Below are 20349 nucleotides of genomic sequence, written 5' to 3'. Positions count from 1 at the left end.
GATGTAATGAAGGGTGATCAAATGGAAGAAAGGAGGTCAGAGATCCAGACCTAGCTTGTCAATCAATTCCTTTCTGATCTTTGGCTTTCCAGGTTCTTGCCAGAGAGAATAGAGTGACCAAGGCTGGTGCCATTTTCAGTATCTGAGCCATCTCATTTGGGGGGAATCTAGGGAGTGATGGTCCTTTCTTTTGGCCTGGGATGTTACTCTCCAGCAAAATTGTAAGAATTGTTTCTCGAGGTGATAAAATCTACCATTCTCCCATATCATTATGTCTTTTTATATCCCTATCCTAGGTCTACTTGGGGAAAATGTTCAAACCTCAACAGGTGTTTTGAAAGAACCAGACATTAAGGATTTTTTTTGTTTTAATATGGATAGCTTTTTAAAGATGTTCTTGGACGAGAAGCCAGCTTCAAGCATTGCATAAGATGGGACCAGTTAGCAGATGTCAAACACCAGTGCTGGGCAGTGAACATAGGATCCTCTTTTCTAGGACGGTTAGTTTCCAAATGATGTGGCAAGCAGGGTCAAACAATGAAAATATAAAAGAAAAAAAATCCAAACCACCTTTGATTTCTCCATCTGACCACTGAAGCACTGATAGTTAAAGGGAAAGTGGTGACAAAATATAAAAGCCAATATTGGGGAAAGTAGAGTTTCAAAAAGACAAACTATTATAGAATTTATTGCCAGGTGTGGCTGTTGTGAGGCCACTGATGTGCGAAAGACTCCAAAATGCAGGTGATCATTTTAAATCTCTTTAATTGTGAAATCCAACTTCTTATTCCATACTTATATAAATTTCTGTAATGAGTAAGCATGATGGGGCAAGTTTTGTAGTCTAAGAAATCATCTTCTATAAAAGCAGAAGTTGCTGATGACCTGGCCTCCCTCTATGAATTTTCTATTTGTCCTGGTTTTAGGGACAAAATGCCCTTCTGGTCTTTACATATGGGTTTACAGAATAGATCTACATCTATAAATAAACCAACTACTTTATGTAACTTCTCCCTCAACTTGCTTCTTGGAGATAAGTGGATTATAACTCTTTTTGCAAGACTCTGGATAAATACCAAGGAAGAGGGGACATTTCAAAGCATATATTTTAAGATCTGCTCAGTTAAATAAGATAGCAAAGCAGATTTCATTTCCTCATCAAAGAAGCTCCTCCTGTATACCTAGTGTTATTATAAATCAGAAGGAACATACATTGTTACCTAGAATTACACAAGCCATGTAAACATGTCAGCTATCTCTGCATTTCTGTAATGCTTCTAATATTTAGAACATTTTCATGATCTACAACCTAAGGCGTTGACTTCTCTACACTTAATTTTCTTTCTGGAATAGCAAGCATGGCTTACATTTAGACTAATCATAAACTGAAGGTTTAAGAAGAATATAATTTTTATGTCTATATGAGGATAGAAGAATCTACTATATGTGTTTGTTGGGGAATGAGGGGGTGGCTACAAATGTGTTTGAATGAATTATCTCAAAAACAATCAGAGAGCAGCACATAAGTAAGTGTGCCATAATAAGAGTAAGAAGCAAAAGTAAGGAGAGCTGGGAGCTCCTGTTCCTGGGTGTTGTCACCATCCACCTTTTTCACTCCTTGCTGTCATTTGTTTTAGCTTCTGGGTTGAATGTCAGTTATCTAGGAAATCTTCCCTAACTAACCTTGCCCCATGGTGATTGCTCTCTTCCACTTCTATTTGGGACTTATTAAAGCTTATTAAAGCTTTGGTACTGGATTGTCACATACTTGTTCAATGGGTATTTTTCCACCAGTTGTTTTGGGTAGGTAATGGTGGTGATGGTGTTGGAGTGGTGGTAATGGTGATGTTTTTCTGATCAATGAGAATTTAGGAGAAAACAACCCCAAAACTCTTTGTGAGTAGGAACCTTGTGGCCTATTTCTCTTGCCACTCTTTTCTTCTCTTTTCTTCATCCTTCATATTTCATATTTAATAGGTATAAAACAAGGAACAGGTCACTGGGTAAACATATTACCTGCCAGGAACATGTTCCAAACATCTTTCTCTAAGTCCTTGCTAGTCAATAAGTGGTCTGAGGACCAATAACATGGACATTACCTAAGGAGCTTCCTGAAAATGCAGGATCTGAGGCCCCACCCCAGGACTGAACTATAAGTTATATTATCAGGAAATCCCTGGGTGATTCATACGCACCTTACAATTGGGGAAGCACTGGTTTAAAAGACACTCATCTTTCATCTCCACTTCTAGCACCTACTTAAATATACCACTTCATTGATGATTACCCATAGTATCTTGAATCATTACACAACTTTTCATCACTGTGGGCTTTGTAAACTCATGCAGAACTTAGTGTATTTCATACACTTCATGCTGCCTTGGGCCATTCCATAGTGCTTCATATATGTTCATCTTATATCCTCAAGATGACTGTAAGTTCCTTGAAAGCAGTTTCTACTTTTTTATGTCTCTAAATCTTCTTGGTGCTATGTCCATTGCAATACTCACTAATTATTGATAGCTAATATTTGAGAACTATGTTTTAGATATTTTGCGATGTACTTCCATGCATTATCTCATTGCATACTCAAAATAACTCTATACAGTAGTTACTGTTCTTTCTTCACAGTATAATGATAAAATAGAGCTTTAGGGAAGGTAGTATATCTTCGAGCTGGGACTCAAATCCATGTCCATTTGACTCAGGAGCCTGACCTTTTAGCCACTGTGTGATACTGCTCACAGAACGTTGGTAAGGAAACAAAACTATGCTTCTGGAGGTGAACAAGCATGTTTTGTGTTAACCTGATACACTGGAAACAAGAGCTGCTTTCTTCTGGCCTAGATGCTATCCTGATAAAAACAGCTCTCAAATAAGGAAAAGCAATCCTTCTCTACCATCTCCACAATCTTTTCCACATCCCTCCTGTCTCAAGCTTCTCTCTCCTTCTGTATGTATTAACCCCCTGCTCCCAACTTCTCTCTCTTTTCAGTGAAGACCCTTGTCCATGTCCAATCCTTGCTAGATGGTCTTATCAGTGAGTCCCCCTGATGTCTCAGCCCTCTGAGGAAAGCATTTGGATCTGGCCTGGCCGAGGGGCACTGCATGAGGAGCTTTTTCAGGTCACAGGCTGTCTGGGCTTTCTCCGCCTGAGTGGATGTGTTTGCAAAGTGGATGAGTGACCTTTCATTCCCGGACACCCAGCGGGCCAATCAGTCTGTTCTTGCTCCACTGAGAAAACTGAATAAAGTGCTTGCCTCTTGAAATGAGAGTAAAGCATAAATAACTGTAAAAATAAACAAGCCCCAACCCCCTCAAAGCTCAAACACAGTTGAAGCACTTTGTGTTTTAAGGCACCCTGAGTCTGGCAGATGAAGAAACCTTTTCTCGTGTTTCCTCCCGCAATGTGAAAAATCACTTCACTGGAAAAGATCTCCGCCAGGCCAGAAAGCATGTGCACCCCAGCCACACGCTGCACCCCTGGCATGTTCTCTTCTCTTGGAAGTGCTGGGGCCATCATTTCCACTCCGGTGGCTGGCAGGATGCTTGTGTAATCATCACCTGCCAGGAGCCACTGATATACGTGCTTGTCCTGGACAACCATGCTACCTTGACAGATATGACTGTGAGGCCACAGGGCACCCAGGACAGCTTTGTCAGAATAGGTCCTGTAGGAATGTGGACTCCTAAATGAGAAGGACAATGATCTTGGAGAACTCCCAATGGGAGAGGCTGTTCTTTGGGGGCTCTGCCACCCAGTAGGCCCCCCAAGTATGCACTGATGATATGGTAAAGTGTAGGCAACCACTACTTTTGTGCTTAAAGGCTAGTAAGTCAGACCCTGTATATATGACCATAATAAACAATTTCTGTAATTTTGGTAACTTTGTATCAGATAATCTTCCTTAAATCTGCTTGAGAAGTACCCAGAATTAGGAATCAGGGAATCTAGATGGACCATGCAGCTCTGGAATTCACTATCTTTTCAGTCTTGGGTAGATCACTGCCTTTCCAAGAGTTTCCATTTCCTCACACGGCAGGTTGAAGTAGTTTCACTGGCTTCTTGGGTAGCTTTAAATTCTAGCATTTTTGAATTCTGGTGACCTCTATCTTCAGAATACTGCTTTCAAGCTCATTTTGTCCACCCCATCCTCTGGAGTGAAAGAAATGACTACAGTCTATAACTTATATCACAACCTTCCTTCTGCATCTGCCTGCACATGCAAATTCACCAGTGACAACTAAATACATACACTTAGGCACCTTTGCAAGCTTATTGGACCCAAGTCAATGTATTTGTTCAAAACCTAATATAGGTCCCTTTAATAGTTCATTCACATTGGGCTATCTCACTCCCATCCTGTGAATAAGGAAAAAAATTAATTTTAAAATAATAATAAAACTTTTCAGGAAGAAATTGCCTTTGTACTCCAGTCACTGACCTAGGTGTTGAAACTCAATTAAATTGGAAAAGATCACAATTAAGATGCGATTTAATTATTTCTCATTTTATGTAAATGAGATTCCTGATCACAATGAATTAGAAATCTTTGTTTAAGCAGTTGATCAGTTGCCTATCTAAGTACTGTTTCGTTACTTCTTCGCTAAATCCCTAATCTCACAAGCCAAATGGAAGAAATGTTTCTGGAAATTCAAAGACTGAAATAATCATGCCACCCAACTTTTTCCAAGAATACCATAGATAAATTGCTATACCAATTGTTTTCTAACTTGGAGCTCATTTGATTTTTTATGCTGCATAGTATTCCATGGTGTATATAGATCGTATTTTCTTTATCCAGTCTATCATTGATGGGCATTTAGGTTGATTCAATGTCTTTGCTGTTGTGAATAGTGCTGCAGTGAACATACGTGGAGCACTTTCGATCAACAACAGAAACCTAACTATACCCAACTAAAGGATATTATAATGTAAATTATTTTTAACTGAAATGTATTTCTTCTCATTAAGCAGTTTTGGAATATATGTAAAGGATATTCCTGCCACCCAGGAGGACTCCTGAAATTGATGATTCTAAGTCATGGTCACTAATGAGACAGTTACACCCACTCTGTGCCAGGCATGTTCTGTGTGCTTTATGTACTCAGTTAATCCTCTTAATCATATGAGCTAGCTACTATTAATATTAGTATTTTACTTATAAGAAAACTGAGACATAGAGAGTGTAGGTAACAGAGCTGAGGCCCCTCAGCAAGAAGGATTGGAGCTAGGACTGGGGCTGATGTGTTTCTGGAAGGAGGCCCTGCCCTCTGCATTCCATTGGGTCACATGTGGTGTCAGAGTTAGGATTCTCCTCGGGACCTTTGGCACATTCTGTATACCAACAATTGCAGAGAGGAGTTGAATAAGGCTCCCTTTGGAAGGAAGTATAGTGATATTGTATCTGGTAGAATCTGCCACATACTACCTTAATACTCCCACTTTAAGCACCAGCCTGGGACACCTGGTGCCATTTCCCAAAGGGTCACTGTATGGGCAAAGCAAAGAGATTCCCCAAAAAAGTGATTTGAGGAATTTCAAATCCTTTGTGAACTAAAATATCTACTCCTGTCCTACCATAAGGACCAAATCTCTTACCAATTACAACTATGTGTCTTCAAGAGTACCCATGATTGGATTGGGGTAGTGCTGAGGGATGGCTGCTTGCCTGGAAGATGATGAGTGCACTCCTCTTCGTGATGGTGAGAGACAGGACTAGCTGGATTCCCCAGGCCGACTAAGCATCCTTAGGCCTAGCTGGGAAGGTGACCACTTCCACCTTTAAACACGGGTCTTGCAACTTAGCTCACACCTGACCAATCAGATAGTAAAGAGAGCTCACTAAAATGCTAATTAGGCAAAAACAGGAGGTAAAGAAATAGCCAATCATCTATTGTCTGACAGCACAGTGGGAGGGACAATGATCGGGATATAAACCCAGGCATTGGAGCCAGCAATGGCTACCCTCTTTGGGTCCCCTCCTTTTGTATGGGAGCTCTGTTTTCACTCCATTAAACCTTGCAACTGCACTCTCTTTTGGTTGGTGTTTGTTACAGCTCAAGCTGAGCTTTCACTTGCCCTCCACCACTGCTGTTTGCCGCCATCGCAGACCAGCCACTGACTTCCACCCCTCCAGATCTGGCAGAGTGTCCGCTCTGCTCCTGATCCAGCCAGGCGCCCATTGCCGCTCCCGATTGGGCTAAAGGTTTGCCATTGTTCCTGCACAGCCAAGTGCCCAGGTTTGTCCTAATAGAACCGAACACCAGTCCCTGGGTTCCGCGGTTCTCTTCCGTGGAATCTGTGAGGCCAAGAACCCCAGCTCAGAGAACAGGAGGCTTGCCACCATCTTGGAAGTGGCCTGCTGCCATTTTGGAAGTGGCCCGCCACCATCTTGGAAGCTCTGGGAGCAAGGACCCAGTGGCCCAAAGCAAGCATCATCACTAGGCCCCTCCACAACCTGGTGGTATCCATCTGCATCATGTTCCTCAACAAAAGGATCCCTAACATGACCCTGACCCCGGGGCAGCTTGTGGTCACCTGGCTGGGCTTGCACATCTGCCAGAAATTAGTTATATTTGCCTCAACATGTCTGCCACCCCAAGATCATCCTTCTGGCCTTGCTTCGGTGATTACAAGGTATTCACCAACCTCCCTCTGCAGGGCAACTCCACAGGTGTCCATCAGCTGATTAAGGCCATCGTTACACTGGTGATTATGGCCATGCAGACCCTCTGCCACGAGAAGGCCTTCTTCACAAGAGTATAACTCAACACTGATTCCTGTAAGTTTAGGTGTAATCCTAAATTCACATTACAATGTGAAATTTAATGTCCTTGGCATGGCGCTTTCTGCTCTCAGTGTTTTAGTTACACCCCCTTATCCAGCGTGGGCAGAAACCAAGCAGCATGAGTTTCAAGTAAACTCAATGCTGCTGCAGCAGTATCAAGCACCAATACCTTCTGCTGTTCTGCTGTTATTGGTTGCTGTGCTATTCTCTGAGACAGTGGATGGAGAGTAAGAAATATCTGGTCTCTGGTCAGTTTCTGCTTTGCCTATGGTGCAGCTATCTGAAATAATGGTTGTCATGGTGAACTTACCAATTTACAGGATCACTGGGTATACTTTATCCATCATCTATGACATGTTTGGGCATTTCAGGTTCTGACTTGCCTTATTTGGAGGACATGTGTTATTAAAAATCCACTGTTAATTAACCAGAGTCTTGGCATTTTATGTAGTTATTTGGTGTAAGATTAAGAGCCTATATTCATTCTGTACTCTATAAACAGGAAGGAAGAAAATGTAAATTGCTACAGAGTACTCAACCGGATTTTTATGATGAAAAGAAAGTCACCTCAAGAAGATACAAAATGTTAAATAAGCCAATTATTTTCAAATAAGTAAAAAAATGCATGTATAATTTATTGAATGGTAGTTTGCAAGATGTAACAGAAAGGATATTTTATTCTACAATGAAATCTTCATTTTTAGCATACTTTTTATAACTTAATCTTTTAAAATTAAAATTGTTCATGCTTCTTTTCAAATATGATTGTATAAATTATAACCACCCATGCACTACATTACATTCATATATTTACTTACTAACACACAGTCTTATTCTTACCTGATGTCAGACTCTATTCAGGGCACAGAAATCAGTTAGAACCCATCCTTGGCCGGAGGTTTCCTGGCCTAGCAAGCCCAGTGTCTGAGCTTAGCATTTAAGGGCTCCTCCCAACTGTTCTTCCCACAGCTTGTCCTATTTTAGCTTGTTTTGAGCTTTGGCAGCCTCACAGTTCAGCCTGATCACACATCTTCCACCAGGCTTTCCCTGACCCTTCTCTGTCCTTACAGTCCAAATCTCCACATCTCAGGATTCAGCCTAGAGGCAGGGTAGATCATTAACAACCTTCCGAAAAGAACTCCAGAGGCCTGCATTTGCACAGCCTCTTTTCCTCGTCCAAGTACCCATGAGGTCATCAATTGTGTTCCACCCTGCTCCGGTCCTCTGCAATGTGATACTGCGGGTCCTCTGACCAGGAACTGGAGTCAGTTTCTCCACTCACTGAACCTCCATGGACCGTGGGACTTGCCTTGTCACATGGGATGTTAGCAAACATCATACAAGCAGAGGCTTGAGAAACACCTGCAATTTGGGATTTGCCCTCTTGATGCTAATTGAAACCCTAAGAGGACCTTGCAATTAAGGCCAAGCTAGCCTGTTGTCCATGCAGCAAAACTAACTGTTAGAGTGACTCAGTCCTTTCTGTTTTGTGGTCCTTGGTTTTGGTTGGACTGGAGACTAAAATCAAATGTGATATTGAGAGTATGAGTTTTAGATTCAGATGGACCTGGGTTCCAATCCCAGATCTACTCCCTGCATGAACAATCCAGGCAAAGTTATTGTTCCTTTCTGTCAACTGAGCAGCCACATCCACAAGGACAAAAATAAATATTTACCTCTTTGGGCTTTTGTGAGGATTATATGAAATATTATAAATAAGCTCCCCAAGTCAGTGTCTGGTTCTCAATAAAAACTGAATAACAATATTGATTGCTCTTATTATTATTATTTCTGTCACTAAAATTATGTGATTCCAATCTCATCCCGTGACCATCTTCTCATTCAGGAATATCTTTCTCCATCATCCCCAAGCCCTTGGGAAGCTCTCAGAAAACCTCAACTCTCAATTCATACCTGTTTAACCAACCATACTTATTCCAAACTGTTTATTGTGGAATAATTTTAAATTTACAGAGGAGTTGCAAAGACAGTTCAGAAAGCTCCACATCGCGCATCCTAATGTTAACATTTACGCAACCATGGTCACTTATCAAAACAAAGAAATCCTCATTAACTAAAATAGTCTATTTGGATTTCACTGATTTTTCCATAAACATCCTCTCTCTGTTCTGATATTCAAGCTAGGATAACATGTTGCTTTTAGTCATCCTATCTTTTTCGTCTCCTCCAGTCTGTGACAATTTCTCCGTTTTAACCTTGTTTGTTAGGACCTAAACATTTTTGAAGAGTACTGGTCAGCTATTTGGTAGCATGTCCCTAATTTGGGTTTCTCTGATATTTTTCTCCTGGTCAGTTTGAGATTATGGGTTTTTAGAAGACCACAGAGGTAAAGTGCTATTCTCATTACATCCTGTAAAAGGATGTTCGATATTCACATGTCTCATCCCTGATGGTGTTAATCCTTATCATCTGGCCAACCGAGTGTTTTCTAAGCTTTTCAACTGAATTTATAGCCCCATCCATGTCAAGTTCCCAGCCCTTTTTATACTCTATTCCCTGGAAGCAAACCACTAAGCACAGCCTACACTCAAGTGATGGGGAATTAAGCTCCGTCTCTATAAATAACAAAAATTATTTGGAATTCATCTGTATGTGATATTTGTCTCTTTTCCCTATTTATTTATTCAATCATGTATTGATATCAGTATGGATTTGTGATAGTTTATTCTCTGGATTATAATCAAATACTATGTTGTTTATTTTGCTCCTCAGATTGTTCTAACTTTAGTCTTTAGAATCTCTTTAAGTTGGCTTCTGTGTCCCTTTGACATATCCCCATTATTTTGTAGTTTTGAGCACTTCCTTACATTATGACACCTTAATAAGAGGCTGCAGATTCATCTTACATATTTCCTGCCATAGCCCTAGAATCAGCCATTTCTCCGAGTATCCCTGGTTCCTATTATTGAAGAATAGTATTAGAATCCAAGGTATGGGTTCTGGGTGTGTTCATTGCTACTGGGTGGTTATTGTTTCTAGGTCACTCTGTGGATAGAGATAGGAGATATATGTATTTATACCATGCATATATACATACATATTTTATACATTTTAAATATTTCTAAATCTATGTGTGTGTTGTGTATATACATAATCATAAGCTCATATTATTTGACTCTAATCTAGCCTCACAGGATTCATTCTAACCTTCTCTCATTGTTTATTTGTTACTTCTTTCTTTGACAGTGAGAACCTTGACTCTCATTATCTACAATTTATGTATTAATATTTACTTGTTTGGTTTTAGCCAACATGCAAAGTGGTTTCAGAATTGCTTCCTTGTTCTCTGATTTCTTTTTAAGTAGTAATCTGTTCTTGTTTCATGGATGCAGTATCCTCTTTTATTTTTTGAGGACATATTGTTTTCTAAAGTTTTCTTTCTTTTTTGTTTTCTGAATTTCTGTGTGTGTGTGTATTTGTATGTGTGTGCATTGTGTAATGTGCATTATAGGTGTCTTGGTCTCTGTTTCCATGATAAATAATTTTTCAAAAGTCTGGTAAACCTTTTTTTTTGTGTATTCACATTTAACAATAGGACCTTAAAGAAAAATAGGAATTTCTGTGGGGTAGAGGGAGATAAGTGGGGATAGAGGAGATATGGTTTGGAGGGATTCCCTGTAGATTTTTCTTTCACTGAGGAACCTCAACTGTCAGTGTCTAGCAATAATTTCTTTAGGGCCATTCGGTTTTTTTCCCTGGATGAGAAGTAAAGGCATAGTGTGAAGAATATCGGGTTGGAGATGTGGGCTGATTTATTTAATGTCTGCTTTCCTTAGTAGACTATAATCTCTAATTCATTCAGGATCCTGAAGGCACACTTACATGGTGTATTAGTTTCCTGTGGTACTGTAACAAATCGCCACACACTTGGTGCTTAAAACAAGAGAAGTTTATTCTTTCACAGTTTTCGAGGCCAGAAATAAAACAAAAAATCAAGGCGTCAGCATAGCCATGTACTCTCTGAAGTCTCTGGGGGAAAATTCTACTTTGCCTCTTCCAACCTCTAGTGGCTCTCTGTGTTCTTTGGCTTACGGCTGCATAACTCCAGTCTCAGCCTCCCTCAGCTTGTAGCCTTCCCCCTGTGTTTATGTCTTCTCCACTTCTGTTTCTTATAAGGATACTTGTCATTGGATTTAGGGCCCACATGGATAATCCAGGATAATCTCCAGATCACATCTGCAAAAACCTCTTTTCCACACATGTTGAAGTGGTTATGGCATTGACATAAAATAATTATTTATGGCAGTGACATAAAAATTATTTAAAATAATAATTATAAAATAATTATGGGGGTTTAAGAACCCCATAGGAGCATTGAGGCCCCAAGGGAATAGCAACAGTGTGAAGCCATTACCACCCCAGGCTTAAAGGAAGAAGAGTAGGAAACAATGTCATGGGGGCTCAATGGGAGAGTCGCTTTGGAACAGAAGAATCCTAGTAGTAATCGCAGATAAATAAAACCTTTGCCAGAATTATAGCATAGAAGTAGAGGGAAAAGTGAGACAAGACATACCTTGACCTCTCCTTCCCCAACTTGCCCTTCAGTCTCTTGATGGTGTCTCTCGCTGGCCAAACACAAATGGAAACCAGAGGACTTGGGTGCTGGAGGACTCAGTCCACAAGGATTATCTCCAGCAGCACAGAGCAGATAAAAGAAGGTGATGAGAATGGGTCTCAGCAAGGTCAGGGGAATGGAGGGTAACAAGTATCTGTCTTCCTGCTTCAGCACTTTATATTTGATTTCTAGAACATAAGCACATTAATCCAAAAGTTAAATAAATGAGAGAAAGGTTGAACGAAAAACCTATAAACAAGATAAATGTCTTCACAGTGAAGATCTATAGCTGGGATGCAACCAAAACAAATGGAAATACTGTATTAGATTTTGTGCATCTGAACACATTCATAGTTATCTCATTTATTTTCTATTCTTTCTCCCTTTCTATTTTAAAATAAAACATGAATATAGAAAACTAAACAATACAAATGTATAGCACAGTGAATTTATTTTCAGGTCAAAACTCTTGTGACTCCCATCTCGGTCAATATGTAGAACTTTCCTGCCCACCTTCTCAAAACGCTCTTCTGGGTACTTCATCACATTATCCAGTCACAGCCCCCTTCGTCTTTCCTACATAGCCAGCATCCTTTATAGTAATAACTTCCTTGCATTTCCTTAGGGTTTAATCACTGAGCCACTGTGGTTTAGATATACCTGCTTTTAAAAAAATGTGTTTTGGCTTTTTAATTAATTTTTACAGTTATGATAAGGTATAGATAACATAAAATTTATTGTTTTAACCATTTGTATGTGCATAGTTCAATAACATTAAGCATATCACATTGTTGTGCAAACATCACCACCATCCATCTATTTTAATCCTGCAAAACTAAAACTCGGTATCCTTTAAACAATAATTTCCACTCCTCCCTTCTGTTAACCCCTGGCAGCCACCATTTTACTCTCTAAAGAATATTTTAATTTTAGGTAAGTTATCTTAAATTATAGTATTTATTAATTGTTCTATTTCTTTGCTTTAATTTTCTCCTTGGGAGACCTCTGTTTCTTTGTATTAGGTCTTTTACTTTTTTTGCTTTTTTTGATACTTGTCAAAAATCTTTTACAACTTCTTTTAATTTTTCTTTTTTTTTTTGAGATGGAGTCTCATTCTCTTGCCCAGGTTGGAGTGCAGTGGTGCGGTTTCAGCTCACTGCAACCTCTGCCTCCTAGGTTCCAGTGATTCTCGTGCCTCAACCTACCAAGTAGCTGAGACTACAGACGTGCGCCACCATGCCAGGCTAATTTTTCCATTTTTAGTAGAGACGGGGTTTTGTCATGTTGGCCATACTGGTCTCGAACTCTAGACTTCAAGTGGTCCTCCTGCCTCAGCCTCCCAAAGTGCTGGGATTACAGCACTGGTAGTACTTTAATTCTTTTATGTTTTTACAGTTTTTTTCTTTTCATTTTCTATTTCTCTTTAGGCATTATTTCTTATGTTTATTTGCTGTTGCATACTTTCTAGTTTTGTTATTTCCTGAAAGTATTTTTTCTTTTATTTTGAAGTCTTTCTTATGTCTCCTATTTATGTGTTTTTATTTTTACTTATGTGTCCTTCGTGTATTATATAATGTACTTTTAAAAATTTCTTTTGTTTTAAAATAATATATTAAAATGTTAATCCATTCTTGGAACATGTCTCTGGCAAGATTTCATTGTCTGTAGATGTGTTATTCTGATTCTTATTCTCTCTTTTTTTATATTAATTCTGTGTGATGTTTGACTTTTATACTTTTCTGTTGTTTAGCTTCCTGTGAAGTTAATTTATTTGCACTTTTAGGCAAAGACTGGGTTCAGATAGCTTTTATTATCGTTTTTAACCTTACAGAGCTCCCTCTTCTGTTGCTTCTGTGAAATGTTGGAACTAGAGGACTCTGTTTCCCATGTGACTTTCTTGGAAACCTTCCTTTTTCTTTGTTGTTTATGCTGGTACATTTTAATTCTGCCCCGAAAAGTTTAGGTTCTGCCCCCAGTAAGTCTGGCACTCTGTCATGGAGAGCTGTCCTGGTTGGCTATGATCAAAAGTTCGCAGGGACTAGGTTATATGTTTACCCCTTGAGAAATTTAGCAAGGATCCTTGCACTTAGCTGTTTGTGAAACAGTGAAACCCCTGCTAGAAGTCAAATTGTCTGCATTACTTTCTGGTGAATACCTTTTAGCTATTTAGGGATTCTCCTCCTCCCAGGTCTATCTGAATCTCCACTGCTTCCTTTTTTATTTTTCCTGCACAGTGTCAATATCACACAGTCTTCTGGCTATCGGCCATTAATTCCCAACTGCTTGTATTTTGGAATTCCTGAGGCTACTTTGACATCTCGTTATGTTATAAATGCTTTCCATGTTTTCACTGGCTTGCTTGCTATTTGCTTTTTCTATTTTCAGGTGGGAATCCAGGAGGATCCAAAATCTATACTACCACCAGTGTCATCACCCTCACAGAATCACATTATCATTTAACAAAATTAGTTTTCTTCCTCTGTGTAAATATTTTAATGGCAATTCATAGTCCAGTCCTGACATGCATTTTTGATGAGATTTCTTCTGAAGCATAGGTGATATACCTGTCTTGTAGGTAATGGTGGTTCAGTGGTTTTTCCTACTCCTATTCATCCTTCCTTTATGAGGTTTTCCATTCTCAGATGGCTTTTGCTTTGAGTTCCTCACAGGCACTTCTAACTCCTATTTTTTTTTTCTAAGCTCTTCTTCTCTTCCCCCCAGAACTTCTAACTCATCTCCATATCTTCCTGGACCATACTGTCAGCTCTAGTTAGGAACAATTGCTATTCTTCCCTTGTGTGTGACATGTCTGTTTCTGTTACTATTTCATAGCAAATGCTATCTTCCTCACTCACAAAGTCATGCCATTCAAGATGTGCTTAAGGTACACCTTCCCAAACTCGTATGGTAGCCTTTTGCTGACAAATTTTCAGTAAGTCAAGAAGTGCCCAGTCAGCCAGTGTAACTGTGATTCTTCCCTAGATTTCAATACTTCAAATCTGGAGTGGTTTGCACAGTATGCATTTAATTTATATGCATTTATTAGGTTGTTAGATATTCTTTTCTGTGTTCTATGACTAAAGTCTGATCCTCCAACCTCTGCCGAATTTATCTCAAACATATAACATTGATTAAAAGGGGAGACTGAGTGGAAATACCAAGACATCAGCAAAATTCATTAAGACTATGGGAAAAAAATCAAAGTTTATGTGATATCTCCCAATTCACTTGGAATTTCTCAGTTTATTCTCTGGGAATGACCAATCTGATTCACACTCTGAAGGTAGGAAGTTTGGTTTCCAGATTTCTTCCTTTACTTACATAAAGAGAATATCCCATTTGCTTCCAAGAAGGTCTGAAGTGGCTTTCAACAAAAGAGAGGTGTAACAAAAAGCAGTTAAAAGAAAAACAGAAAATAGAAAAATTTTAGGAAAAATATTGTGGTAAACATATTAACTAACTAGATTAATATTGCCAGTAGAATTTTTAAAAATTCAATTCAGATTTCTAATTGTCAATGTAAAAAGGAAAATTATGATTACATAAGCCTAATTTGCTGGTAAAAAAAAAAAAACACCATTTATTGAAGATAATAATTTTCATGAGATTGTGAAAGTAACCTTTCACAGTTAGTAACAGAAAGTAACCTTCCTAGGTTACAGGAAAGAATGGTAAGTCAGAGGATCTAAGTTTTGATCTTCTCTCCATTACTTACCAGCTATTTGATCATGGACAATTTACCTAGCCTTAGCCCCCTCACAAATACAATGGAAACAATAACCCAAATTTCTGTGGGTACTTGTAAGAATCAAAGAGAAATAACTATGCAAGTTAGTGTTACATGTCTAACTCAAACAATTCTCCAGCACTTCTCTTCTTTCCCACCTCTCAGGTCTTGCAGAACATCCAACCATTCTCCGAGCATGATACTTATCCCTACATAATTGCAAATGGTGCCTCTCAAATGCTCCCACTCTCTGCCAGCAAAGCCATGTTTAAGTCCCTCACACTCTTGCCAGCAAAGCCATGTGGAAGTGCATGAGGAAGTGAGACACACACTTCCACTGACAGGTCACCCTGGCTTCTGCCTTGGGGCATTAGGAACATTGCTACTACCACTGTGGCCTTTGCCCCTTACCTCTGTAAGTGGGACCTGCTGTCACAGCTGTCATAGCCAGGCCTTGTGTACTGCTAATGAGTCAAAGCCTTAATAGATCCAACCAGCACCGTGGTTTCCCAAATCCTACATGCATCAGTGTCAACCAGTGAACACATGTCTTTTTCGCCACACTGCTTTGGACTCTGTGTCTCACAGATATGAGTGAAAACAATTCATTTTGACCTAGCTACTTGCAGAGCCTATACCAACCATAAATTCCCCCCAGTCAGCCTGGAGGCCATGAAGTTGAGTCCAAGGAAGAAAAGAGTCGTGGAATACCTTCCAGTGTTCAGAATTGGTCTCTCTGGCATCTTACTTTAATGACTGAGGAAGTGTTACTGGGACAGGTTTACAGGCCTGACTCTAATTCTTTAGATTAGTTTTTTCCCCACAAGTGGCTTCCAAGGTTCCTCATGCACATATAGCCTGGAAGAGTCACTTCAAGCCTTCACTATGAGGACTCAGATGTGACTGAATCCAGGGTGAACTTCACATTGCATCAAGCCAGGAGACCTTGTGCCAGATACCCAGAGGTAGATGGGAGAGGCAGAATGCTCAGATGTGCTGCCACTAAAAGAAAGGAAAATTTCTTTTTTTTTTTCTTTTTTCTGAGGCAATATCTGACTCTATTGCCCAGGGTGGAGTGCAGTAGCACACTCTCGGCTCACTGCAGGCTCCACTTCCCAGGCTCAAGCTATCCTCCCGTCTCATCCACTCATGCCCAGCTAACTTTTGGATGTTTTGTAGAAACAGGGTTTTGCCATGTCTTCCAGGCTGCTCTCAAACTCATGAGCTCAAGAGATCTGCCTGCCTAGGCCCCAAAGTCCTGGGATTACAGGTGTGAGCCACCATGCCCAGTCAGGAAAGGGATGTTTCTTTAAATGTTGAATGGTAGAAAAATGTATTGTATAATGAATGGGTATATGAAGTCTGTATGGCTGAGCTTCGTTTGGGGCTTTTTAATTTTGTTCAGTGTCGTAACATTTATACAAGCAAATTCAATTGTTGATGCAAATAAACAGAGGCATTTAAATTCAGATCATTTTTGTTTTAGTAGTGTATTTAGGAAAAGTATAGAAGTTGAAAGTATGGGCTTTGGATCAATTAGACATGTGGTTGAACCCTTTCTCAACCACTTGCTAACTTTATGTAGGGCAGTTAAATTCTTTGACACTCATCTCTGTATTGAGAGTAGTAAGAGTTTATTCATCATAGGGAGGTTGTATTAAATAAAACAATATATGTAAAATTCTTAATATAGTGCATGATAAATAATAAATATGTGAAATAAAGATTTTAATTTTTTTATTGTGTGTATAAAAATGGAGCTATGCTGGGGAGAGTGGTAAGATATATGCCATTTTCTAGGATGCACAGTAAAGAGAGTTATGAATGCAGGATCTCCTCTCAACAGTAGGTTTTATTTATTCGAACTCTATGCTACTGAGAGAAACTACAAAAAAATGTGTGCAGGATACACAGGAACTTTGGAGGAAAACTCCAACTCTTCCTTGGAAATATTTCCACAGAATAGAAATTGAGAGATAGAATCCACTTCCAGGACAGCAAGCTCCACTGAGGATAGCCACAGTCCAGTCATTGTGGTCGCTCACCAGGTTCCTAAAGAGCTGACATTTCCTACAACAACAGTAGTGCTTGTTCCTAGACTGTAGTAAGCATAGATAATAAAGCAGGTCAGAGGCTGAGAAGAGCACAGAGATGTGATCTCAATAAATCATTATCTTAGTCCATTCATGTGGCTAAAACAAAATATCTGAAACTGGGTAATTTATAAATAATGGAGATTTATTTCTCATGGTTCTGAAGGCTGGAAAGTCTGAGATCCAGGTGTTAACAGATTTTACGTCTGGTGAGGGCCCCATCTCTACTTTCGAGATGGCACCTTGAAAGCTGTGTCTTCCCGTGGCAGATGGGCTGGAAGTGCAAATGCAGACAACAGCCTTCTTACACCTCTTTTATAAGGTCATTCATCCCATTCATGAAGCTCCACCTCTTTAGGAGGTGATCAAATACTTTTAATACTATCAAATATTAAAATACTTTTAACACCCCACCTTTTCATACTATCACATTGGCAATTAAGTTTTAACATACGAATTGTGGAGGGACATATACACTGAAACCATAGCAATCATGTTAGTTGTTTACCCTGTTTGCAAGCTCTAAGACCATGAGTTAGAGATTGTTTCCATCAAAAACAAAAAACTTAGCTTCCCTCAAAGAACCTATTTAGGATCATTGTTAGAAGCAGGATCCAGATGAGAAAGTGCTCACAGAACTAAAAAGAAAAAAGTTGTGGAAGAAGATGTTTAACAGGAAAGCACAAAAATTATTAACACTGTGACTAGTAGTGGCTTTACAAAGGAAGGAGAAGCCATAGCTCATGACCCCAACCCTTGTTTTCCAAGATTTTTCTTCATCTTCTTCCACTAATTAACTTTGCTCCCACCTACCTGCTTTGGAAAGGTGGTTTATGGAGGATTGTTTCTCATTTGATGCTCCTGCTTTTACTTTCATTCCTTCTAGCACAACTAACTCAAGTCTAGGACAGTGAAATGAAACTTTACTAAAGCATCAGGGATAACACAAAGTTAAGCCCAGGTGACACTGTCACATTATAGTGGCATAAACTGTGCACTGTCCAACTGCAGTGGTCGCCATGCACGTGAGCTCAGAATTACATCATCTCATTTAATAGGCATGACTTTCTTTAAGCATGTTCCCATCTACCTGATCTACCTCCTATGGCAGCATATTATCCACTAGGCTGAAGTCCACATTTAGAAACCAGTCTTTAAAAAGTCCAAATCCTGAGGAATGCAGATCAAAGGAAAATAAAAATGTCTACACCCACCTGTACAAGATTTGTCAACCAAATTCTGATTTTCTACTGGAGGAACTAATTTCTCCCAAGTTGACTGACACAAGTTAATTCAGAAGAAACTTTATACCATGAGTCCAGTGAGACAATATGAGCATTAATAACCACACAATATATACGCTAATGAACAAGGGAGGGGTACTTATATTACAGAAGGGATCTGCCACTAATGAGTCATGCTGCTAATGAGCACCCAGCATGAGTCAGGCACTTCACTTGGGATATCTTGATGACAACCCAGTGAGGTGTATCTTGCCTTTTTACATTGTTGGTGTACAAAAGCATAAATCATCTAAGAGGTTAAATAATTTTCCTGACATTACTGTTAGTAAGTGATGAATTAATGATTAACTCAGGTTCAAACACCAAAAGTAGCACCAGCTGCCATTATTTCTACTTAATTCAAAAAGTGGCAAGGGGCTCTTCCACAGGAGGCCTACATGCCGCCGGTTGTGCTGCCGCCACGTCTCTAGTGATCCCTGAAAAGTTCCAGCATATTTTGCGAGTACTCAACACCAACATCGATGGGCGGCGGAAAATAGCTTTTGCCATCACTGCCATTAAGGGTGTGGGCCGAAGACATGCTCATGTGGTGTTGAGGAAAGCAGACATTGACCTCACCAAGAGGGCGGGAGAACTCACTGAGGATGAGGTGGAACGTGTGATCACCATTATGCAGAATCCACACCAGTACAAGATCCCAGACTGTTTCTTGAACAGACAGAAGGATGTAAAGGATGGAAAATATAGCCAGGTCCTAGCCAATGGTCTGGAAAACAAGCTCCGTGAAGACCTGGAGCGACTGAAGAAGATTCGGGCCCATAGACGGCTGCGCCACTTCTGGAGCCTTCGTGTCTGAGGCCAGCACACCAAGACCACTGGCCGCCGTGGCCGCACCGTGGGTGTGTCCAAGAAATAAGTCTGTAGGCCTTGTCTGTTAATAAATAGTTTATATACCAAAAAAACAAACAAAAAAAAAGTGACAGGGGAATGTTGAAAATAAAAATGAAATTGTAAGTGAAGAATATGTTCAAAGATGGGTGCAAAACTCAACTTACATACACAGTTCCTGGCATATTTAAAGGTGAATGGGGTGGATGGGAAAATAGAATCATTTAACCCTATGATTAAAATTGCAAAGATGATTAAAGTGCTGAATTATATACATCAATGGTTGTAAGCTGCAGTGGATGAATTCGAACTCTGGACAATAAAGACATTGAAATGACAAGTCTATCTCAGAGCCTGGTTGTAAAGCAGATAGTTGGAAAACTGTGGTTCCACGTTGCTAGAAAAGCAGAAGGGAGAGTTTGCAGGGCAGTGTTGAGTCTGAGAGAAAGTTTGGGTTCAGGGAAAGCTACGTTGCTAGCTCATGGCAATGCCATTTTGTAGTTGGGAGGCAGCTTGTTTGCAGCTTAGAGATGTTACCATGATCTGTTACTGAGGAGGTGGAACTTTGCCAGCTCGGTGGGAGTTCTTTCAGGAATCAGATCTAGCACTTCTTACCCTTAATTTCTCCAACTTCGGTGGATGTGGCCTCATCTTTTCACACTTCCCATCTTTCAATTCACCACAACTTGGAAGTTTCAGTAATACATCGTGTTGCCATTTTCCCCAGAACATCTTTCTCTTCCCCATAAAATCCATTACCTCTATCTGACCAACTCCCACTTAGCTTTTGGGCTCTGGGAAGCCTGTTCTCCATACTCAAGATTGGAATACTCCCCCATTACTCTCTCTTTCTCTCTCCGCCCCCGACTCCCCTCACACACACAGTGTGCCTAAGCAATTTGCCTCCCTTTACCTTCTTTATACTGCATTATAGAAAACTGTACAAATCCAGGCCGGGCGCGGTGGTTCAAGCCTGTAATCCCAGCACTTTGGGAGGCCGAGGCGGGCGGATCACGAGGTCAGGAGATCG

General features: G+C 39.9%; 1 pseudogene; it reads left to right on the top strand.

Annotated features, from left to right (window-relative positions):
• Positions 1-18850: 18850 nt before the first annotated feature.
• On the top strand, positions 18851-19393 carry LOC104664242 (annotated as a pseudogene).
• The last annotated feature ends 956 nt before the right edge of the window (positions 19394-20349 follow it).

The sequence above is a fragment of the Rhinopithecus roxellana genome, chromosome 8 (assembly GCF_007565055.1).
Source record: "Rhinopithecus roxellana isolate Shanxi Qingling chromosome 8, ASM756505v1, whole genome shotgun sequence".
In the NCBI taxonomy this organism is placed as follows: Eukaryota; Metazoa; Chordata; class Mammalia; order Primates; family Cercopithecidae; genus Rhinopithecus; species Rhinopithecus roxellana.
Note: the sequence above shows the minus strand (reverse complement) of the source record. Positions and strands in the feature narration are given on the sequence as shown.